The following is a 25,933-nucleotide window of genomic DNA, read 5'->3' as shown; positions in this document are numbered from 1 at the left end:
GCTCATCTCACTCTATAGGCCGAGGGAGCCGGCGTTTGTCCACAGACAGCTTCTGGGTCATGTGGCCAGCATGACTAAGCCGCTTCTGGCGAACCAGAGCGGCACATGGAAACGCTGTTTACCTTCCCGCTGGAGCGGTATCTATTTATCTACTTGCACTTTGACGTGCTTTCGAACTGCTAGGTGGGCAGGAGCTGGGACCAAACAGGAGCTCGCCCCGTCACCGGGATTCAAATCGCCGACCTTCTGATTGGCAAGCCCTAGGCTCTGTGGTTTAGACCACAGCACCACCCGTGTCCCTAGATTTACAGTGTATTTAACAGCTATATCTTGCCTGACTCAGCTGTGGTCCTTGAATCTGCTATGAATGAGAACAATGAATTGATTAGATTAACTTATGAAAACTACTGTAATCCTCTCAAATATGTTCCCAATTAATTAGGATATCTATCTATCATCTATCTATCTATCTATCTATCATCTATCTATCTATCTATCTATCATCATCTATCTATCATCTATCTATCTATCTATCTATCTATCTATCTATCTATCTATCTATCATCTATCTATCTATCTATCTATCTATCTATCTATCATCTATCATCTATCTATCTATATCTACCTGCCTACCTACCTACCTACCTACCTACCTACCCCCAAGTGGTTACTCATACAATAACTCCCTAGGGATGGCTTCCTGTAGCCTTCCTGATGCTGTTGGACTAGCTCTTGGACTAGCTCTGCCCCACCTGGGCTATGGTCTGAGATGGTTGAAGTTCTAGTCTAGCAACATCTGAAGACCAACAGGTTTTCATTCCTTATTTCATAAATGGTAAGTGACAGGCAATATCTTGGAAGAGACATTCATCCTTCTCAAGCAGGCATGATGAAATGCCTCTTCTAAAATGGTTCCTGCTTTGATACATGCATGTATCATCTAAAAACAAGGAAATGGTGTCCTCCCTTGATCAATTGACAAAAGCTCATACAATTAATTGGATTTAAAATAATAATAATAGGGTTATAGCAGGCATAGGCAAACTAGGCCCTTCAGATGATTTGGGACTACAATTCCAATCATCCCTGACCACTGGTCCTGTTAGCTAGGGATCATGGGAGTTGTAGTCCCAAAAACATATGGAGGGCCGAGTCTGCCTATGCCTGGGTTATAGCCTTATTACAACATTCTGCTCCAGTATCAATGAGCACCACAACAGTTTGGGCACATCTGGCACAAGACAGTCCACATTTGATTACAGTAATTATGTTGTTTGTTTTCTTACATTTGAACCCTAACCTTTGAAACAAGCGAGGCAAGGAGAAAGGCCTCCCTATGTGAGCATAATGGACAGGAATGGTGCATAATGTTCAAATTGAAAGACTTTGAAATGCAATCATCTGTGCTCATGCAGTCATGCTTTTTGTGAGCTGGCAGTCTTTTCTTTTTCTTTTGGTACAGAAGTCATCTGGGAATAATACTCTGCGTGTGTGTGTGTGTGTGTGTGTGTGTGTTGGCATAGTGCAAGATATTTCCTACTGGACTGTAAATTTTGAATATGCTCTGTAAGTGCAATGCTAAAATCTCTAACACTAAATTTGCATTGAACTAAGCAAAGGTTTTAATTGTTACCATATTCATTGTAGATGGGGAAAGTTACTTCAGGTAAATGGCCATTATCTTTAGAATACAGATGCTCCATTTGGCTTCTGATTTTACACAGAAAGGCAAGATCCTCAAATTCTGAATACATCCTGTCAAATCTGAGGAATAGATATAATTACAGCCACTTTCACCTCTTGTATTGAATCTCACTGTCGTATGTTTCTTCATAGATGCTATTTCAGATTAGACTAGGCTGTTAAGAGCAAAAGTGGCATGCATTTTGTCTGTCATTTGACAAAATTACATTTCCTAACAATAATTTGTGGGGCAGCACTGCTTGCATAACAAGCAAGCTAATCTTATCTATTTTAGGTTACAATGTCAAAATTTATTATACTGCAATCTTGCTGCATTAAAAATAATAGGCAGGAAGGAGAATGATTGTTGCCAGACATTTTACTCCAAATGCCATTAAGGGATAAGGAATATTTTAAAATATTATTTAAACAGCAAAGCAATTCAGGAGTTTCATTTCACTGGATCACACCTGTTCCTTTACTCTTGAAAAATTGTTCTGACGTTTCTAATTTTAATTTCCCTAATTCTTACTATATTTGAATGTGTAAAATGTGCCTGTAATTAATTCCAAGGAACTCATAGAAACATAAGCATTATGCTGCCGTTGAAGAAAGTTCAGTTCAGTTAAGGGTTTTACCCAAGGATCTAATCAGATATTAATAAAATTTCACATTTAAAAAAATAATCTCATCTAACTTTCATTGAATAAAATTATTTAAATTAAAAAACCCTGAAACCTTCAGCAGTGCAGTTCATGGTCAGCACATTTTGCATCTCCTTTCCATGTACCAAGAGTTAGGCTACAATTCTATACACACTTACTTGAGAGTAAGCCCAACTGAGTTCAATGGGACTTACTTCTGACTGAGTAAACGCATATAGGATTGCACTGTTAGTTATAAAGTCAAGAGCTCTTAACCAAGGTCCTATTTTCATCTGTACTTAGTAATTTATACATAGAGAGCCTAAAGTTCAAGAATCATCTCATCCAACCTGGATGAAATATGTAAATTGCTATGTAAATTGTATGCTGCCTTGGTTTGCAGGGGTTAAGATTCCATTAATATGCATAACAAGATAATAGAACAGACACTTTTGCTCATTATTTTAAAGGAGATGGCCTTGACTTTCAAGAGCTTTCATATTACAAAATGTTATGGCCTATACAATATATACAATATATATATTGTATATCCAGTATTTACAATATTATAAAATGTTATGGCCTATCCAATAGACATATTCAGTGTATGGATATCCAATACACACACGCACAGACACACACGCACACACTGCATTAATAGTGCCAGTCACAATTAACATTTAAGTAATAATTATTGTACTTGCACCTTTGGAACAGATAATTATGGCACTGCTTCTCAATTTGGAAATGGGAGGAGTACATACAAATGAATCTGTCCTTTTTTTTGTCTTATGAGCAAATACATATTTAAGTCTCAGGATTTTTCTAATTTCACACGGATACCACTAAAATATAGAAGCATTTACAGGGGTCTCTACTGGACATACGACTAAACAGAAGAGGCAATGGGGTGAAATGTACAAGGATGGGTGCATAAGTCAAATAGGTGGGAAGATTTTGTTCAAATAGAGTAGTCTTGCAAGCTTAGGGAGGATCTCATTTCTATAAGAAACTGTGCTTCTGACAAGAGGCAGTTTACAGAAAGAAGATTCTGATTAAACACCAGGAAGAACTTTCTAACAGCAAGATCTGTTCAACAGTGGGCTCCCCTTCATTGGGAGTTTTTAAGCAGAGTTTCAATGGCTGTCTGTCATGGATGCTTTAGCTGAGATTTCTGCATTGCAGGGGGTTGGACTAGATGACCCTTGTGGTCCCTTCCAACTCTACAATTCTATGATTCTGGAAACAATTAACATATAAATAAGCACCAAACTTCCACTAGATTCTACTAGATTTCCAGAAGTGCATTTTATGTCACACTGTTCATACTACATATTTCCTTACAGTACACATCTGAGAACTTTAGTCAGTATAAGCTTCCAAATGACTCAAATGCTTCGATGTCATCTGTGGCTTCCCCAGGGATACTTGTCTATTTCACCCTCTAATAGATCTCACTATGAGGAAATGGCCTATTTTTTCCCCTTTGCCCAATTTCATCCCATTATGGTATTTTCCCCCTTCCTTGTCATGCTCTATAATGGCTTTCATTCCAGGGCATGAGTAGAAAATAACCTTTAATGGAAATGTTGCTCCTTCACTCCTCTTTTGCCTTGCAACATTTGTAGTATACATTGGTCTGGAAGAGGAGGCAACATCTGTAGCTTGTATGAACCAGACCAATGCTACATGATACCAGTCCACTACTCAACTTCCAACCATAATTATGGAGTGCAGAGTTAAAGTAATAAAGGATAAGAGGTATGGCATTATCTTTGAACGGAGACTTTCTAGAAGTCAATTGTTTAAATAGTCCAATTTTGTAAGCAGATACTGATCACCTAACTGTAACCCCAGCGTACTTGCATTTTTAAAGTTGTCATTAACTTTCCCGTTATTATACAATTGAGGAATTATATGCAAACTCTAGTACCATTAAATTGTAATTTTGGTGAAAGCTAATATGAAGCCTGTGCTAGCTAACCCAAATATAGTACTTACTTAACTTTTGTTTTAGCAAAAATTTAGGAAACATAAAGATCAACATATTTAGTACAACAGATTAAAACTACAATATTCAAATTGTGATTTAGAATTTTGAAAGGATGTTTTGCTTTTGGACTTTCTCAAGATTCCCTTTTTAACTCTCTTCTTTAAAAAGGAGAGAAAAGAATCCAATTCTGTCAGCCTTTTTGCACAATAAGCTATAGAGTCATAATGCTATAAGTGGGGAGATCATTTAAGTATCCACAGAAATTCAAATATTGGTCTACACAGATTTAATTCTGTATAGTCCCTTCAAATGCAACTGGGATGTTTTCTTCATACATTGGCATAATCTGTTCACATGGGCAGTATACAATCTGGGAGTTCATGCAGCAATTTTGTGATATCCAGAGTACTAAGGTATACCTTTCAGATTACAAACATTGACTTGACTGAGGTATATGCGCTTCTAGCTCCCACATTCCACTGCTTATGTAAGGTGAAAAAAGCGAGCAGAAGCAACATGTGAACTGACTCACCAATTAGGGTTAATGTTATTTATTTTTATGTTCAGAAACCCCGGGGACCATTAGACTGGCAGTTGAATGAAGCTTCTGGGCATATGCACACACGTACACCAGGCTTGAATTTAGGGGGACAGGCAAGGACATGCTTAATAAACTCTGCAAGTCTCATCCTTCAGTTTTAGCCAAATCACATTCTCCCTGTGGCCATCTGAAACAATAGTACAGGGTTTGGGCTGCCGCAAAAGAACAGCGGACAGCGGTCCCTAGAGGCCCCTGAAGTGAGAGCCAGAGAATTACTGGTACTAAAGTGGCTCAGGGCATAGACCCATCAAACAAATTTGCATACAATTGGCATATGCTAATTTATATGTTCAGATGCCTCTGGGAAAATTAAGATGGTAGGTGGCTGAGGTCTCATCAGGACTATGCCCAGCTGCCTTGTTAAAGAACAGAAAAGGGGAAGGAGATCCAGGGCTTGGGTCCCCTTGGCCAGCACCTATTGGAGCCCTTGGCCAGAGCACTGCAAGTATCTCTATTTCAAATGTCACACAAAAAACACATGTAATAGGTATACTCTGAAAATGCAGGAACTGTTCCTTTCTGTAACAGGTACAATGGCCCAAAGTGGTGGTTTATGTATAGGGCCCCAGTTTTCGATCCTGAGTCTTTTGCCTTATTTATCTCCAAACAGCAACTCTGCACTACATTGTGAATCATTCTTGGAACTGTTCTCCCCTGCCCCCAAAGGGAGCTTCCTGCCATGTGACATGGGGGCCTCACGTGGGAAGTGGGAGTTAGGGTTGGCAATTGTTAACGAGATTTGCGTAGTGTGAAAATCTAAGTGCTCATCCACATTTCTGTTTGCCCCACCACTTCTTCCTAGGAAAACCCATAGCTTAGTGCTGAATGGGAACAAGCGGCAATTGGGTTTTCTGTGGATTTGCCATTTGTTCCAACTTAGCTCTAAAGAGCGGGTTTTCCAGGGGAAAGCAGAGGGGCAAAGGCAAAACCGCTTGGACCCAGGCTGAAAAAAAGCATGGGACAAGCAGAAAACTGCTCAGACCTGTGCTTTCTAGGCATGGGACAAGCAGAAGTATGGATGAGCCCTAAGAGACAACAAAAGTACTCATTGTGACTATCTATGCCAGAATTTGAAAGGTACCGGTACATCCAGAAACTCAGAAATACCTTTCCCTTCTATATATCATTGTGACCTGCAATATACTTTTGTTTTTTTTGTGTGTGGTATTGTTACATCTTATGTTTCTCTCTTATTTCTCTTACCTCTTAAAAACTTTAGTGAACTACACTATGTCATAGTTTTTTCATTGTTTTAAAAGAAATTCATAAAGAAATAGGAGCACACATTTCTACTGAAAATTTAGCTTGATGGAAGGTGAAATGAATTGAAGATTTTATGACATGACATGTAAATCGCCTGCCACAGTGTTTACCTAGCCCATGCAAATTGGCTGTCTGCTTTTGATGAGAAAGATTAGGGCTGTCCACAATGATGAGAAAAACACGTCCCTTCTCTTCTCTCCCCGCCCCCCCTCCGACAAACAGTTTCTTTTTAAAAGGAAGAAGTTAACATGGAGAAAACAGCTAAGTGATTTATGGCTAGTTTAGATGAAAGTTGTGCAATTGCAAGTGTCAGCTTTTCTCTTCCTTGCTTCGTAGGAGGAGAAACTCAGGGGGAAAAAATAATACAAATAATGTTTTCTCTTCCATGCTACCAATACTATATACTTTATCACCCAGTGGCTTTGTGTAATAACTGTTACTGAAAAGGCTAATTTAAGATCTAAATTTATTTTAATTAGGCTTTATAATGTTGGAGCAGATGTTAGTCTGTTTAAAGACAAACGTGCACTTGCTAAGAATCTCAATGAAGCCTCTGTTTTAGAAACCTTATTAGAATAGAACTAGAGAATAGAAGGAAGATATATTAGAATTGGAGGTGGGGTGCGAATAAAGAAAAAGAAAGAAAGAAGGCTCATGGAAAAAGCAAAGACTTTCTCGTTTTGTTAGACATGCCTTGCTATCGGCTCCAGTACTGTAAATTTGGGGTCGCAGTGCAGTATTAATAACTGCCAGTTGTTGTTAACTACTATGGAACACTAGATAACCTTACTGAGAATCTATATCTAGATCTTAGGCAGCAAAGTAATGAGTCCCAGGGGAATGAAAGCACTAGCCTTCTTTGTTGTACCTATTGATCTACTGTAGAATCCTGATGTGATTTAGATAAGAGAGGAAGAGATAATAGCATTGATTATTCTATTTAGGAGCCAGCCAGACTAAACTCAGGTACAACACGAGCACACGCGCACACACACACACATGCAGAACCCACTTCATCATTCCTTGTCTTTCTTCGTAGTTCAAGGCAACACGCTGTGTCACAGCAACAGCAACAGACAGAGACGTACATCTTTGTGGGCATGTAGCTAAGCACTTTGATGTAATGAAACAATGACATTTCTTCCCCAGTCCCCTTTTTGCATAAGTAGGCCTACAAAAGAAAGCACCAAATGAATAGACAGCTTTTTTTCCCCTAGCAGCAAGGCCAGCACTGCTGAGGCTGAACTTTCTCTGACAACAAACTATGCATAACTAATGTTGAGCTACATTCCCTCCATCCCATTGTGCCAGCCAGTCTGCTCACTTTAGAGGTTCAGTCTTTGAAGAGATAAGTGCAGCAGCTGTGCAACACTGGCCATTGTGGAAAGTGATGCCAACAGTTTATCCCTTTGGGATATAGCACCAAACTTGTAAACACCAGATTAAGTACCCAGATTCAGGGTGAGGGTTTGTTTCTTTTTAAGAATCCTATAAATCCCATAAACTTTTGCAGGCATGCAAAACTTAACACACCAAACCAAAGACAGACCACTAACCATGTGTTATGACTTGCCAGATGCTCAAGAATCCTTCCTTCTTTTGAAGCCACAGGCCTCCTGTATGCTTACTGATCCACTAGTGATCTGCAATATATGGCTGCATTTAGCTTTGGGGGTCACCAGTTGTGTAAGCCAGCCTTTAATGACTTGGGCCCTGCATACCTGTGGAACTGCCTCTACCCAGTGTCCTTTTAGACTCTCTAAACTCTACCAAAATGACTTCTAGTCACCCACAATCCTACTAAAAAAGGGCTTAAAGCTATCTCTGGATGATTTAGCATCCAGCTCCGTGTGTTAATATCTTGTTAATAATCCACAGCAGGGGTAAAAATGTTCCTGCAGCGAAAAGGATTTCACATGTAAATAATATTCTGTCTTCTAGCATTTGATATATTGCAATATTTGTTTGATGCTGTTTTCGTGTCTTTATTATTTTAAACTGCATCTTAGTTGTGAGATACACAAGCCACAAGGAACACAAGCTGCACCATTTGAAATAAATAAACAAATAAATAAATAAATAAATAAATAAGAAAACCCTAATCTCTACATATGATTACAGAACTACAGAATCTGGCTGAAATCCAAAGAGTACTATCCTAAAGGTCTAAAATTACTCAGCAGATTTTTTATTATTATAAAAAGCTTATTTATATGAACAGTGAGCTTCCATGTCCCATCATGAACTGCTTGTGCTGAATGGGGAGTGCTACATCCAAGAACCCCAAGCCTAAAGGACTCTTCTTTGACCAACAACAAGTTAGCTAGAGCTTTGGATCCTGGTTCCTGCATCCATCTTTCAGGCAACATCTTAGTATCAGTTTCCATTCCTTTCTTTTGAGCTGCCTATTTCTGCTCACATTTTAGTATTTCAAGTAGAGGTAAAATTTAATGGTAACTATAGTGCTTCAGGGTTTTACCTATGAATTTTGAGAGTCTATGAATTAAGCTGAGGAGCTTGATAGCTCTCTCCATGTCCAGCTAGTCCCATGATGTGATGATATGGTGCTGAAATCCACACAGCTGATATCATTCAAATATGCTCTTTATGGAAGGCTATCATTCAAATGTTTTCGTGCTTTAAGCCTATTTATAACAGAACATTCCATCTCCACCAGTTGTTTTTTATGTTGCAGTCTTCCAGATTTCCCCAGATTTTTATTCACAAAAGTTTATATGAGATCTATAATTAGCATGGAAAGTAGCAAAGCTTGACACACCTCTTGTTAAGGATGTGTGGTGGTTTTGTAGGGACCGAATAAAGAAGCAAAGCAGTGTGTCTTGGCGTGCCTTCCCACTTCTCAGAGTTGAAACACAATGCAAGTGCCCCAAGTTGGATCCCAAGTTGTCCACAAAGCCTAAAAATGCTTCTGCTGTTTCTGACCTTTTCTTATCCTTACAGGTCTACGTTTTCCCAGTGGCATACCTAGGGTTGGACCAGGTTGGCCCCTATCAAGGGGGGGGGAGGGCGCACACAAAAATCACACCTCTGCACTCTGGTTCAGAGTGGCCAGGAGCCTACCTACCCACCCACCCACCTGCAAGCTCCCTGGGATGCTCCTCTGCTGCTCTAGGTGGCCAGGCAAGGCACACAAACTCTTCTGGGACACCTTGCCAAGGGTGCAAGGGATGGGGTGGGGGCACCAATACAGCTCCTGGCCCAGGGCACATGGGAGCCTTGGTACACCTCTGATTTTTCCGTATCTCAATTTTTCCTTAGGTCTATGAACTTTACAGCAAATGACGCTGTCCAAATGTTGCCCATGGAATATATATATATATATTTAATGAAAATTTTCATAGATTCCCGCCTCCCCCAAACCAAATCTTACATTGCCCTGGTTCAACAAACAACTGTCTAGAACTCGTCAGGACTCAGGTACAGATCAGAATTATTATTATTTAAATGCACAGATGCAAGGCACTTATCAGGGCTGGTACACATCCCTGGATTGTATTCAACGGTACCATTGCCCCTTGTGAAAAGTCTTGATCATTGGGGGGGGGGTCCTGTATTTGTCCTTAGCAGAGTCAAACTTAATGCTATATTTCTGTATGTGCAAGATGTGCAAATTCTTGTCAGCACTGGAGAGCCAGTGATGATGCTATTATTATTATTATTATTATTATTATTATTATTATTATGCTTCCCCCCTGAACCAGGACTCAAGGCAGCTCATAAAAATTAAAGCAAACATGGATAAAACATAGAAAGCTTAAAACAAATAAAAATAATAGTTAAAAAGTAAACTATAATAGAATTAAAATAATATAAAAATGTATCTATAAAACCTAGTACCCAAATATAGTAAAAGAACAGCAACAGCACTATTCAAAGGCTTTTCCTTAAGAAGAGTCACTTCCCCAAAGCCTGCTGGAAAAAACCACTCTTTATCTGCCAGCAGAAGAACAACAGGGAGGGAGCCAGTCTAGGCTCTCTAGGAAGGGTGCTTCAAAGTCTGGGAGCAGCCACCAAGAAGGCCCCATTCCAGTTAGTTTTAGGTGCCAATAGTGAGCAATGTTTAATAAGCAAACAAGAAATGGAAGGAAAAGGAGGGGAAAGTGCTGTCTAGATTACTGCTTGCCAGGCATTTTAAAGGGGCTTTATTTATTTATTTAGCTGTTGTATTTTTAATTGCTACATGATGGCTTTCATTGCATTTTATTGTTGTTGTACACTGGTCTGGTATCTGATTGGATGAAGAATAGGTTAGAACGTTGTAGAATGAACAAACAAACAAACAAACACACACACAAAATATACACCACAGTGTGTTTTCTCACTTGCTTAACAGAGTGCTGAAGCCTGAGTCAAGATAGGGGCCCTTTCACCAATTGTTTTACCAGTGCTTGAGCAACTAACCGCCGGATAGTTATGATGGCTATATACTACCACCAGAATCAGAGGCAGCATGCTTCTGAATACCAGCTGCTGGGGACTATGAGTGGGTGGGAGAGTGCTACAGTGGTACCTCGGGTTAAGTACTTAATTCATTCCGGAGGTCCGTTCTTAACCTGAAACTGTTCTTAACCTGAAGCACCACTTTAGCTAATGGGGCCTCCTGCTGCTGCCGCGCCGCCAGAGCACAATTTCTGTTCTCATCCTGAAGCAAAGTTCTTAACCTGAGGTACTATTTCTGGGTAAGCGGAGTCTGTAACCTGAAGCGTATGTAACCCGAGGTACCACTGTATTGTGTTCCTGCCCTGCTTGTAGGCTTCCCATAGGCATCTGTGAAAACAGAATGCTGGGATAGATAATCCTGGTCCAGGAGGACTCCTCTTATGTTCTTAATTGCTGGAAAACAGTGCCATCACTTATTTTTCTCCTAGTGTGGTGTTGTATACAACCTATTCTATTTACAAAAGCCATTCCTGTGTGAGACAATGATGAAAATATATAGAAAATGCAAAGGAAAGAAATTGAAAAGCATAATTACAAATATAATCGTGTTAGGCTTGCAGTTTGATGAAAACATTATTAAAAATGCAACCCCCTACCAGAAAAAAAGAGAGAGAAAAGGTGGTACTGACTAAAAAGCTTCCTAAATTCACTCATGCTAATCAGCAGTAAGCAAGTTCTTCTGCTGAGGAATTTTAAATGTTGTCACATAACAGTGGTCCAGTCAAGCAATGTAAATTAGTCACTTCCCTAATCCTAGTGAGAAATGTGATATCTTTCATAGAGCTCTAAGGACTGGTTCATGTTACAAAATTCCTATAGAGAATTACATGATTATATAGCCACACATTCATGAATGCTCATATCTATGGGAACCAGGAGTGCTTGGCAAGGCATGTTAAGAATCTGAAAGAAGCAAATGATTAAATTTTTGGAATTTGGAATGGAAATAGGATAGGTGAGCGAGGAAGTAATATGTCTAGGCAAAGGAAGGAACAAGCTGAAAGTCATGTATATTAAAATGGGCAGTGGGAGTTTGAAAGCAGGGTACAGGTACAGGTAAACCTTACACTTTCTATATTGGAAAAGTTTCTATATCCATTGAATAAAGATGACAAGATCAAACAAATCTGGGGAAAATGTTAGAAGGATGCAGATGTTTACCGCCTTCAGAGCCCATTTTTAGGTCACTTGATTCAGATTATTTTTGGGAATTAAATTCCATTTGCGGTTGGACTAGATGACCCTTGAGGTTGCTTCCAAGTCTACAATTCTATTATTCTATGACTAGATAGCAGCTCCCTCAACAATATTCCGTGTATAGAAGCTGATGGGACTGGCAGCTGAATTTTACTTCAACACTGACAGTGGGATGGTGCCTCCCCCAAGGCAGTATGATAGATTAAGGAGCATGATACAGACCATGCAGCATATACATCTCTGTCCTGCCAAAGTCATCCTGAGACAGTCATCTCACTCTGCCTAAGAATATGACCATAATATGGCCAGCCTGATGGTTGAGTTCAATAACGTATACCTAGAGTTCTACTAATTTTACCAAAGGAGCAGTGGTTCTAAGATACCCAAGAAGTTTTTCTTACAGCACATAGATTTAGTTTAATATAGGAATGGATTAATCTGTCTGTTTCCAATCCCTGCCATTTTGCATGTGTTTGCCCATAACTCAATTCTACCCTGTTTCCCCATTAATCTATGAATTCATATTGATTGATTGATTGCATTTATATCCCACATTTTTCTCCAAAGACATCAAGGTGGTGTGCATGGTTCTCCCCTTGCTCATTTAATCCACACAACAACCCTGTGAGGTAGGTGAACTGAGTGGCAGAGACTGGCTCAATGTCCCCCAATGAACTTCATGGCTGAGTGGGGAAGCTGAACCCAGGTCTCCCAAGTCCTAGTCTATGGGTAGGCAAACTAAGGCCCAGGGGCCGGATCCGGTCCAATTGCCTTCTAAATCCAGCCTGCAGTCGGTCTGGGAATCAGTGTGTTTTTACATGAGTAGAATGTGTCCTTTTATTTAAAATGCATCTCTGGGTTATTTATGGGGCATAGGAATTCATTCATCCCCCCCCAATATAGTCTGGTCCCCCACAAGGTCTGAGGGACAGTGGACTGGCCCCCTGCTGAAAATGTTTGCTGACCCCTGTCCTAGTCTGACTATCTAACAACACTGGCTCTCCGTGAAACCTCCATGACAATGCACATTTTATATATTTTAAAAATGCATTTTATCTCCAAACATGTGATTCTAAACACATGTCCTCTCAAAACAAATGATTTTAAATGCACTCTTGTAATTTTTGGCAGGCCCAAACATTGCATCAGAATATTTGGTGCAAAAGCTGGCAAATTACTGAGCTCTGCTCTGCACCTTCATCTGCAGGATACCAATTAGTTCAAACCATGAACTAATTCTAGAATTTGCAAATACTGAATTCCTCAAGCATCTACACTCTAATCTATTTGTCCATCTGTCACATTTTTGGCTGCAGGCTGTTTAGAACAGTAACTTGTGCTTAGGCTTTCAAGCTGGCTGTAGTTCTGACTGAATGAAAGAATCATAGAATCATAGAGTTGGAAGAGACCACAAGGGCCATCGAGTCCAACCCCCTGCCAAGCAGGAAACACCATCAGAGCACTCCTGACATATGGTTGTCAAGCCTCTGCTTAAAGACCTCCAAAGAAGGAGACTCCATCACACTCCTTGGCAGCAAATTCCACTGTCGAACAGCTCTTACTGTCAGGAAGTTCTTCCTAATGTTTAGGTGGAATCTTCTTTCTTGTAGTTTGGATCCATTGCTCCGTGTCCGCTTCTCTGGAGCAGCAGAAAACAACCTTTCTCCCTCCTCTATGTGACACTGACAAGAAGCAAAGTGATTCTGGCAGGATTAACACACATTCCTTCAACCCACTTTGGGTTTACTGCAACACTTACGGTAACTCAATTCCACAGAAACTCACCCTTTGACTTTAATAGAAAGGGTAACTATCCTATTTTCCCATAATCTTTTCTTTAAAAATACAAAAAAACAGCTAGAAATCTGCATGTGTCATACAAAAGCAGTCTTAGTAAGAGAGCAGCAAAGTGCAAAGCTACATTTTGTGAAATGGGCCAGAAAAACTCAGGAATTAAACAGAATAGAAATTGTGTTTGATTAAAAAAAGCCTACTTAGCAAAACTGAAAACCTTGCTTTAAAGCTTTGATGTTTTTATTACTACACATGAATATTCATTCTCCAAGAATGATTTGTGTAATGTGATATTTGTAGACATGCATATGCAATAGAGATAATAGAAGTCTGAATCCTTGAGGAACCATACTTTTAGTTTATCACATAAAGGTAAAAGGTAAAGGTACCCCTGCCCGTACGGGCCAGTCTTGCCAGACTCTAGGGTTGTGTGCTCATCTCACTCTATAGGCCGAGAGCCAGCGCTGTCCACAGACACTTCCGTGTCACGTGGCCAGCGTGACAAGCTGCATCTGGCGAGCCAGCGCAGCACATGGAAACGCTGTTTACCTTCCCGCTGGTAAGCGGTCCCTATTTATCTACTTGCACTTTGATGTGCTTTCGAACTGCTAGGTTGGCAGGCGCTGGGACCGAACGACGGGAGCGCACCCCGCCGCGGGGATTCGAACCGCCGACCATGTGATCGGCAAGTCCTAGGCGCTGAGGTTTTACCCACAGCGCCACCTGCGTCCCTGCAGTTTATCACATAAAGACTTGTAAATAACTGAAAAGCAAACAGGCATTGGAACCTAAAGGCCACTGAAAATGACTGATTCTGCAGAGAATATGCAATCCACATCATGTATGCAGGTAGGAAAATGTACAGAAGGATCACAAAATACCATGTCTTAAGTTTAATAACCCATTTAATATTGCCTTTCAATTCCATTTCATGCTCAGTAAAGCAAGAATAACTGAACCTTTCAGTGATTCTGATGTCAGATGAATAGCTTTTGTTTTGAAAGCTGCAGTTAGAATGCCTTATTATAGCCAATAATTAAGGTCTACCATTGGGGTCATATTGGTGCTTTCCAGGAATATAGTCAAAGACTGGCAAGTGAATCATTCCAATGATAAACACTTGTGGGGGCTTTTTATCTTAAACTATGGGGCTACACCTAACTGGGTTATAAACTAGTACAATATTGAAATGTTTATTAGACTGAGGTAAGCACAATGCAGTTCACTGTCCCATTTAGTAAAGTTAATGGCAAAAGAAAAGACTCATGGTGTGTTAAAACTGTTTTGGAAAGGTTAATGGTTATAGCACTTCATGTCTCCAAAAGGAAAAAAAATAGTAGGTGGAATTATTCAACATCAGGGTAAGGAGATTTTTCTGTTTAGCACAATCGTTTATCCTTGCCAGATGGAATGATCTTCCCTCTCCTCCCCCATGTGCACTGTTTTAGGGTTTCTCTCAATCCTCTAGATAGGATTTGAGGAGGTGTAAGGGGGGGGAATATCATTGTACTTGTGGAACTCATTGCTAGTGGGACTAACTCATTAGTTGAATCCAGCCCAGCATGTTGGGATCCAGCCAACTAAGGCCCTATTTATACATACAGTTTATACTGTACATTTAGTAATAAAGCTGCTCTTAGACTTCACATTGCAGGACATCCTTCCCCAAAGAGCTTCCTTTAATATAGAAACTTTTTGTATCAGGGCAACAGTTTCAGCCTAGCATGGTATCTTTCTTCCGGGAGTTTGTTTTCCCAGCAGACTGAAGTGCTGAAGTAAAAATAATAATAATAATAAATCACTTGATTATGCTGCAAATATAAAAATAGAACAGTGGGAACAATATAAGAAGAGTGAGCAATGATTAGAAATAAAAGTTACAAATTCTTCCATCATTTGCCCTCTTTTGCAGTATTATACCACCATGATACTGGTGCTCTGGCTGCCAAAATGAGCAATCTTAAGCAATGAAAAGTTTAGGGGAAACACGAGTATTAAACAAGGTTATAAATTCAAAATTGCACATTATATTAGGCAAAATTTTGACTTAGCTGGAGATGGGAAATGGTGGAAGTAAGAGTAAAAGGGATGAAAGTGAGAGTAAAAGAGGATATTGCAAGATCCATTGTATGTTACCAATCCATTTCCAGTTTATGTCAGCCACTACAGAATGTCGGTAGTTAAGTGTGTTCATGTGATGATGTGCCTATGTCAATTCCAAGTGCTCTAGCCAGGGTTATGGAATGCCAGCTCACATCTTTGTAGGCATCTTAAAACCATTTCACTTATTTTAAATGGATATAACTGATGCTCACCTATTCATTTCTATTGGGCTGTCATACTTTGAGCAGGAGACCTATTGAATTAAATGTGACTTAAGGTAATCATATGTCTAAAAAAGGGTAAAGGTATAGGACCCCTGGATGGTTAAGTCCAGTTGAATTTGACTGTGGGGTGCAGTGCTCATCTCCGCTTTCAGGCCAAGGGTGCCAGCATTTGTCCACAGACAGCTTTTCTGGGTCATGTGTCTTGTAGGACTAAACTGCTTCTGACACACAGAACACCGTGACAAGAGCCAGAGTGCACGAAAATGCTGTTTATCTTCCTGCCATGGCAGTACCTATTTATCTACGCATGCTGGTATGCTTTCGAACTGCTAGGTTGGCAGGAACTGGGACAAAGCAACAGGAGCTCACCCCATCTCATGGATTTGAACTGCCGACCTTATGATTGGCAAGCCCAAGAGGCTCGGTGGTTTAGACCACATTGCCACCCACATCCCACAAATCATATGTCTTCATCCATGCCAATTATTTTCTTTCTGTACAATAAAACAAAAAAGATGAGTGCAGCCTAACAGATGTCTAGGATAATAAATGGTCAACAAAATCTAACATACGAATGATAGCAGAAAGTGATACATAGATATCATTTACTGAAGAAAAATGTAATAGTCTATAACATCTTGTAAAAAATCTAAATAGAGCACTTGCATTTTATAACTTCTGCCAAGAAACTGCTCAATGGAAGGCCAGTCATGGAAGGTTTCTTTTATATTTTCCAATTAAGCGTGGATCTCAGCGCATATATTTCATTGGGGGGGGGGGCACTTCCCTGATGAATGTTGTTTTCTATCCTGGAAACATGGTACTAACATAATTTAAAATGAATATGGCAGGGAAATGTATAGGTACCAAGGTTTTGCTTTGTTTTTACTACCAATGAACAACTTCAGAAGTGCAACAGCACATTATGTTTTCAACAAAGCGTTAAAATGTATAAAAGCACATTGTTATTCTGCTGTGTTGATTGCTGGAGCGTTGTGTTTTAGCAACTCAAAGGCACCTGCAAGTTTTAACTTTAAAAGAGAAGGAAAAACCCCAACGAAATATTGTTTATTTCTCAGAAAATTATTGTAATGACTTTTCCCATTTTTTGGCCTCTGTTCGTCTTTTATTTATCAACATGCTTCGAAGAGTTGCCTTTAATGGTGTGTGATTATCATGTTACTTTCCTCTACACTATGATTTGACATACACATCAAATTAACGTCTAGGAGATAAAAGCTCTGACTTAACATATTTTTACTTTATGAGAAAAATCTCTGATCTTTAATTATCTACTGAGAAGTGGTACTTGGAAAATTCCTATATATTGCAAGGTAGCAACATCTTCAGATATTGCTAAAAGAATATTAGGAAGGATATAGTAGACATAACTATTGTGTAGACCCCTGACATGGACTTTTCAGCAGCTGCTCCAAATTTGTGAATTGCCCTTCCTGGTGAGGTATGTCTGCCTCCCACATTACTGACTTTCAGGAGAATTTTTAAACATCCCCATTTAACCAGACACTTGATGGCTATAAGACACTGTTCCTGGCAACCCTGTGACCACTTTCTAAAGAATGTATTAAACTGTTTTTAATATAATAATAATAATAATAATAATAATATCTGTTTTACCACTGATATGTTTAACATCCTGGGCTCCTTCTGGAGTAAAGGTGGGAAATAAATTGGATTAATAATAATACCCCTCTAAACTGTGGGACCCAATAATAAAATAATCTGTTCATTTTGCCTACTGTCCTATGCAGATTTCAGAATTTTAAGGCAACAGTACAACAACAACTGCTGGTATTTTTTGTCAACTGAAATCTATATTTTAGATTTCACACTCTACTCTTTTGATGTCTCTCAAAAATATTCCACAAGATTCTGTGGGATGGTAGTTAATCTATATATCTTTAAAGTATAACATTATTGACTTTTGAGTTTAGATCCTTGTGAACTAATAACATCTTAGATGGTCCCCAGTCAATATGACTTGTGCCAATAAATCTTAATATTGACAACATGAGTCAATACCTTCTTAGGGTTTTTCCAAGTGGTGCTATAAAATGATGATGGTATGAAGCATGCAAAACAATGGTGGCAATTCCTCTGATGTTTCATATCGACATCCAGTTTGATTTATTTTTCAGAAACCTGCTGACTGTGTGCAGCATTCTGAGTTCACAGAACAGCAATGCTATTACTCCTATTACAACAAGAAGTGTGCTTTTGTCTGTCACAAAACATTTGGACATTTGGCCCTCCAGGCCAAAAAATGAACAGCAGAAAGATGCACACATTTAAATACTTAGATTTATACTTACAGAGCTAGATCCACTATTAATGTTCTATATACAAAAGTTACTGCAGTACAGTGGAGACTCCTACTGGAAAAAGTGCGTGTGGGTGTGACCTGATTCTCTCTTCTTTGCAAGTCACACACTGTTCCAGAGAGTCCCTCAGTCCTCTGGAACAGGCTATCAGGGAACACAGGAAGCTTTTGGAAGAAGCAGGAATCAGTGAAGCTAATCTGTCTCCTTCGTCCAGTGGGAGTGTCCCAAGAGCAGTGTTTTGCTGTAAGGACTATGGATCCAGACCATACAATGAAGATAAAAAAAATTAATTGGTAACCAAAAATAGTATATTTTACTTTAACATACGCTTCCTATTTCAGTTGTAACTTATTGCCAACGGTATGTCTGCTGTCCATATCTTGGCAAAAGAAGTAATGTTCTGACTAATGTCTCTACTTTGGCACATCAGAACTACAAACACTGGCAAATATAGCATCTTGGGTTTCAGATATAAAATTCAATCTGCAGAAACACAACACAGAGGTCCATCTGTCTCAGGAAACTAAGACAGCAGCCAAACTGACCACGCAACTCAAAACCCATTGACAACCTCAGTCTTGGACGCTTTATGCCATTTTTGAAAAGAAAAATTAAATGTGTACCTCCTTGTACTCTGCTCTTGATTTTACCATGAGTTTTGTTGTTCAGAATTGTGAATTAATGTGTTCTATTTAATTAAATGCATCCAACTGCAATGTAATTTCCCATTGGTTATATAACCTCATCTGGAACAGAAGCTCTTCTACACTCCATACAATTACAATGAAAAAATAACTAAATAACTACAGTAACTAAATAAATCTGTTTATATACTGGGAAGAATGAATGATATCAACAGAGTACTTCAGTTACACAGAGTATTGATAATAATTTAATTCTTCCCCCATTGTGCTGTACAACAATATACTGTGGAAGTTAATATTATAATGGGCAAACTGGAGTAATTATCATCATTCTAATATTCCTATTTAAATGCATGAAAAACTGATTAGCTGAAGGAGACCCTATATATAGCAGCAATTGCATCTGCCTAATACTTATGCTAATGCAAAGTCCATATTATACTAAAGGTTAGAGTTTACAGAAATAGTGACCACCAAACATATTTTTAAAAGTACAAATATTATTTCAGTTGCAGATATTTAATCAATATAATACATGTGAAAGACCATGCACTGTATGTATTAGAGTGCATTAGAGATAATAGTGTCAATATTTGTGACAATTCTTTGTTATAATTCTCTTTTTTTTAAAAAAATGATATTTATTAAGAATTTTAAAATTACAGGAAAAACAAAGAAAGAAAGAAGGAAGAAACAAGGAAAAAACAAACAACAATCGAACAATACAAATCAATAAAAATCAAAATCAAAAAACAAAAGCAAAACACATAACACATCAAAATCAAAAAACAAAGATAAACCACAAAAATTTAAAAACAGATCCAATATTCCCAAATCCTTATCTGTCATTACCTTATTTCATCGACCTCCTCACACCTCCCTTTTTTGTATTCTAGTTATTAATTATCACAGCAAATCCTTTCCATTTTTCATAATATTCTGTCATTAAATTACCTTAATCTATTTTAACCTTATCTTACTATAAAAAACCCTAAAACTTAAAACTTAAATCTTATTTATACCAATTTCTCATAACCATAGCATATTCTTACATAGTTCTTTGTAACATTTCTGCTAAAGCCAAATAATTTCGTTCCAACATTTTTCTAATACTCATTAATTTTACAAAACAATCCTAAATACATTTTTTAAAAAAACTTTCTTCCAATCTTCATCCAACGTCTCTTCCTCCTGGTCCCGGGTTTTGTCCGTCCTTTCTATCCCATCCATCTAGTTCATTAACCTGGTAATCTTATGTCCGAGGCCCTTAAGTCTCTTCCATGTCCCTTCCGCAAATCTTCTTCATATTTATACCTGTACTTTACTTTGTCTCCTGCTCCTTTCACTCGTGGAAACTCCAACTTGACAGTCTTTTTGTCCCTTCTCGGCAGATCAGCCCCTTTTCCATAGTCCACACTGAACTCCATGTGGTATTTAAAAGCATGTTTCAAGGTCCCTCCAGAGTTGAGGACCCCCACAACCCCAAACTCCTCACGGCCCATTGCCAGACTTGAAAAGTCAAAACATCCCTGCATAGGGGGGTCTATCCAGCCCCCCATCTCCAAGCCAAACAAAACTCTATGTCTCCAAATCTGGCTTTTTCCAAGTTCATTTGTCAGATCCAACAACTCATGTTCCTGCTGGGCCACAGCTCCCTCCATCTCTGCCACCCGAGGTCCAGCAACAACCTCCTCCCTCATCTGATCTGTCAGAGCACACTCCTGAGTTGCTTCCTGGGTGGGTTCTATATAGATACCCACTACCTGTCCAAAGTTTCTAATCGCAACAGTCATCAAATCCGTCTTCTCATGTAACTGTTCCAATAAAGCACTTGTCTTGCAGAAAGCACGCACCAGAGCCTCTGAGTACATTGTTATGCAAAGTCAGAAGTCTGTTCCCACGATCTTAATCTGTTGCAGCTGCGAAGCTCCCCAGTTCAAATTTAATAACAGTTTCACAAGCTCCCTCTAGGGGAAGAACTTCTATTTGTATCCATCTCTTTTCTTTTTCTTTCTTTTTTTTTTTAAAAGCAGAGCTAACAACAAAGTTTCCTTTTTCAGATATTTTGTCAATATTTGTTCCTTTAAAATGTGAAAGAGAACAATGGAGTCACCATGTTTCTCTTCTTTTAGCTGTCTATCAAAAACGTTGTCTATAGTCAATGAACTTCCCAAAAAGTCTGTCCTGACACCCCGCTCCCAGGTTCAAGACGGTGGAAAATTACTTTTCTTTACACTCTCTTCTGCAGGTTTAAACAATCCGGAAAAAATCCCCCCTCTTCTCCTGCTTCCGAAGGGGGTTCAGTAATTTTAGATGATGAAAGTTGATCCTTTACAGACGATTTTCTAAACTCTAGTTTGCCATGTCTTTGCTTTAATCTATCTACAAGAAACAGAAGGCTGACTTCCTGTTTAGACCTTCCCGCTTCAGTGCCAAATTAAGAGGAATTTCTTAATCCAATTTTCCGTTCTACTCACAGGTCGTTGTTTAAAGTCCAATTGTTCAAATTTAATCTGCTCACGGGTAGTTGTTTTGTAGCCAAATTGTCCCAGGAAAAAGGTAGCGCTCTCCGGCAACGGCTGTGCGGCTTCGCTCCACGGAAGAAGCAGTTGACTCTCAGCACCGCGCCACTTGCCCCTCTTCGCTCCGGAGCCCGTAACTGGGTTCCTTTACGAATTGGGGGCGCAAAAGGTGCCCGCCGAGTCCCATGGTCACAGGCTTCATCTGCCTGTGATTTTTTAAAGGGTCCCCGCTTCGCCGTAGCGGAACAGACCCGTTTTCCGTGGAGCCAGTCCCTCCGGATCAGAGGGAATCCGCCATTACCGATGGCGCCACCCCGGAAGTCCTCTTTGTTATAATTCTCAATGATTAAAATTTTTCCATTTTGTCTGAAAAGTTTAGCTGGTGAGGCCTAGCTTGTTAGGACATTGTGTATTTATATTAACACCCTATTGAAATCGAAAAGATAATGTTTCAGCCCTCTATAAATGTGAACATGCAGACTTTGCCTTTCCCTTCCTAATCTGATCAAGACAACACTTATCACTATTGAGAGCCCTGAAGTGTGTGGCATTACACAATAACTCAGAGCAGGGCTTTCACTGTGTCTGCCCCTGTTCTGCTGAATAGCATTGCTGTTGAGACATGACAGGTGCCCACTATCTATCTGCACTTTCTGGAAACTGCCAGCAGACCTTCCCTGCTGGATGAATGGATTTCTGCCATGGGGCATCTTTTTTTTTTGTTTTAAAAAATCTCATTTAAAATGCTTTTTTACTGCTTTTTGTTATTTTACAGTACATCACCTTGAGATAGCTATGCAATAGCTGTGCAATAGATTAATTAATAAATAAACAATCATGGTTAGTACCATAATGAAGGGCTGCGGGTGGCATTGTGGTTGAAACTACTGAGTCTCTTGGGCTTGTCAATCAGAAGGTTGGCGGTTCGAATCCACACGATGGGGTGAGCTCCTGTTGCTCTGTCCCAGCTTCTGCCAACCTAGCAGTTCAAAAGCACACCAATACAAGTAAATAAATATGTACCACTACAGTGGGAAGGTAAACAGCATTTCCATGCACTCTGGCACTCGTCATGGACCTCCATGTGCCAGAAGCGGAGATGAGCACCACTCCTCTTAGTCGCCTTTGATTGGACTTTACCTTTTTACCTTTGTACCATAATAGATTTACAGTACCTTGAGTCATGCCTGACCCCCACCTTTGCCAAGAAGAAAAGTCAGCCATCCTTCTCCTTTTCGCACCTGGCTATTTTCCTTCCAGTTGCCCTGCTATTCTTTCACTAATTTTGATTTTCTAAAATTATAACTAGCCTTAGCTATCTGACCTCATTAAAGGTTTAAGAGACTCTGTGCGATCTCACAAGCATCATGATTCCAGGCCAGCAGGCTTGCTTGGTTAAAGTCAGTCTGACTGACTCCTGGAGCTTTGCTGATCCCTGCCTGTAAAGTGTTGCCATGGCTGAGGAGCATGGTAAAGCAAGTTTTAGACACAAGTCCTGAATAAACATGCCAACCAATTCCTTCAATATATCTCCTTTTAGAATAGGCATCATGCTGATATTGTGCCAGTTACGAGCTAGGAGCAACAGTCCAGATACCAAACTGACAGTCTGGACAAGGGCAGATTGTTAATGCTTTGTTAGGTGGTCCAAATTTGGCCCAAGGATTATCAGCTGCATACCTGCTATTACAAAAAGGGGGAGACTTCAGTTTTAGCTAAAAACAAATGTTGCCAACATTGGGATTGAGAAGCAGATATCAAAGTTCAAAATAAAATTCATAGTCCCAAATTTGTTGGGTGTGGAACTCAGATTTGAGGTTTTCTTATATGCACCCATCATAAGTTGGAGGATTTGTGAATAAAGAATAGTGGTCAAGAGTTTACTTGATTAAACATGCCATTTAATACTGCAAATTTCAGGACTTCCGGGTTAGCGCGATCGGCTAATGGCGGATTCCCTCCGAGCTCCGGAGGGAATCGGCTTGACAGGGGCTGGGTCTTGCCGTGCCGGCGACACGGGGACCCTCAAAAACCACGGGCATAGGAGCCCGTGGACATGGTGACTCGGCGGGCATCGTTAAGCGCCCTCCCGACTCGCGAAGGAGCCTTTTTAAAGGCTACGGAACGGGTGCCGGGGAGCGGCGTGGTGCTGTGAGTCTTCTGCTTCCCCTGCCGAGCGAAGCCGCATGCCATTTGTCGGAGAGCGCTGACTTCTTCCTATTAAAATTTGGACTTAAAATCAAGAACAACAACCCGTGAGTAATTGGGAAATTGGATTACAAATAATTTGATTATGAATTTGGCACGAGCGGGGGAGGTGAAAAAAAGGGAAGTCCGCCCCCCCCTTATTGTAAACAGTTTGAAGCAAGGAGCTGTCAACTAAGGTTGCGTGAAGAATTGGGGTAATTCGATAAAAGATATAAATTCCACAGATTTAAAGGACTAAGCTAATGTGCCGGAGGACAAAAGTTTAATTATTTGGACTAAGTACCACCTTTCTCAAGCCCGGGAGTAACCCGTGAAAAGAGCCTGCAGAGGATTTATAGAAAACTTTTGACAGCTGTCAAATTAGCTGTCAAAGCCGGAAAAATCAAAGCTTAAATTCTAACCGGCTATACTGCTACAAAATATTGAAAGTAAAGAAAGACTGATACAAATAAACTTGATTTTTGGATCGGAAGGGAAAAGAAATACTAAGTAACTAGAATCCCTCTAGAGGGGATTCTTGGATATTACAAGAATGGAACTAGGTCGGGAAATACGAGCTGACTTGCAAGAGCTTATTTTTCTCATGGGAAAGCTGCAAGAGAGGATAGAGCAAGGCCATGTTTTGTCTACAAGTCCTACGAAACCGAAGTCAACAGAAAATATACCTACTGAGTTGGAAAGGGACTTGATGCTCAAAACACAGGCAGCTGGACAAGAAAAGAAACCAAAGACTAAGACATCAGCTGAACAGGAGGAGCAGAAAGAAGGGGTGGCTGAAAAGTTACAGAAGATAAAAGAGAGCCGGAGACCTGCCAAGAAGAATTCCAATTCAACTAAGATGAAAACTGGATTATTTGGGACATATAGACTTAAGAAACAGAGTTGGAGCTCCACCTCTAAACAAGTAGGCCTTGCTGGAAGAAATATGGTTAACATGGAGAAGGTACTTCCCAGACCTGGGGCGTTCAATATGAAAGATTTTCGAAGAAGCCGGCGGAAAGGGACTGAGAGAGATCCGAGAGCCTCGGACGTAAGGTCACCAGGCTAAAAAGATGGACTAATTGGACTTTGGTTTGGGATTGAAACCGGGAAGAGAAGGGTGGGGTTTAGAAGTCCAAAGGGGGCCTGATTTTTATTTTGCAGTGTAAAACTATATGCTCTTTATTATTATAAGAATGGGGAATCTGTGGATGGGAATTAGGGACAATCTTAGGGAAGGTATTTTATTATTTGTTTTTATATCTCTTTTTTTTTATCTTTTTTTATGTATGATTAAGGTATATATTCTAAAAATTGCTAAATAATCTAAATTAATGGATAATAATGAATTAAGGTTTAAAATTATTATAAAGAATCACATTAATAATTTATGGTTAAGTAAATTAATAAATTATGATTAGGACATTAAGGATAAAAACTTGCTTGAATAAACAATCGGAGTTGGAATACAATAAGGGGAGGCGTGGGGAAGTCATGAAAAGAAGTTATTGAAAATGAGACTTAAAAGGTGGAATTTTTTTTTTTTTATGTCGTGTTTTGTGTTATTTTTGTGTGTGTTTTTGTTTTGTTTTTTTGTAACCTTTTGAAACTTTAATAAAGATTATTTTAAAAAAAAAAAATAATACTGCAAATTTCTTTCAAAAGCTTATGTAAGCAGATGGAAACAAGTGCTTCAGACTGTCCTAACCTCACCCAATTGTGTCGATGTTTTTCACTGCCAGCAACTGAAAACAAATCAGGTGTAGTTTTTAGATGAGCATATTTCTTTGCTGCCACTTTTTTCCTTGTGGAAAAACAACAGCTGTTCCCCCCTGGCATTATAAGCAAGAATATAGTGATTTAAGAAACAACAGCAGTTTTAATTCAGGTTCATATTAATTTCTTCGATAAATCAGAGAGTAGCAAGATGAGAATAAAAATAAACATTGAGAGAATATTTAACAGTTTTCCTGACGCAAAACTGTTACCTGATATATCTATAAGCAATACAGTGGTACCTTAGTTCTCAAACGCCCAAAACCCGGAAGTAAGTGTTCCGGTTTCCAAACGTTTTTTGGAAGCCGAACGTCCAATGTGGCTGTTGGCTATTGCTTCTGGGGCGCCTGCACCAATCAGAAGCTGCGCCTTGGTTTTTGAACATTTCAGAAGTCAAATGGACTTCCAGAATGGATTAAGTTTGGCGCTTTTGTTTTTGCTATTTATTTTGGATTTTTGTTTTGAGGCTTTTTGAGTTAATTTGTTTTTGTGACTGTGT

At 39.5% G+C, this 25,933-nt stretch overlaps 1 protein-coding gene across 2 annotated transcripts in view; it reads right to left on the bottom strand.

Annotated features, from left to right (window-relative positions):
* Nucleotides 1-25,933, bottom strand: part of SASH1 (SAM and SH3 domain containing 1) — a 554,241-nt gene that overhangs the window by 251,300 nt on the left and 277,008 nt on the right. The window lies entirely within an intron of this gene.

Source organism: Podarcis pityusensis, assembly GCF_964106645.2.
Source record: "Podarcis pityusensis genome assembly, chromosome: 3".
Classification (NCBI taxonomy): Eukaryota; Metazoa; Chordata; class Lepidosauria; order Squamata; family Lacertidae; genus Podarcis; species Podarcis pityusensis.
Note: the sequence above shows the minus strand (reverse complement) of the source record. Positions and strands in the feature narration are given on the sequence as shown.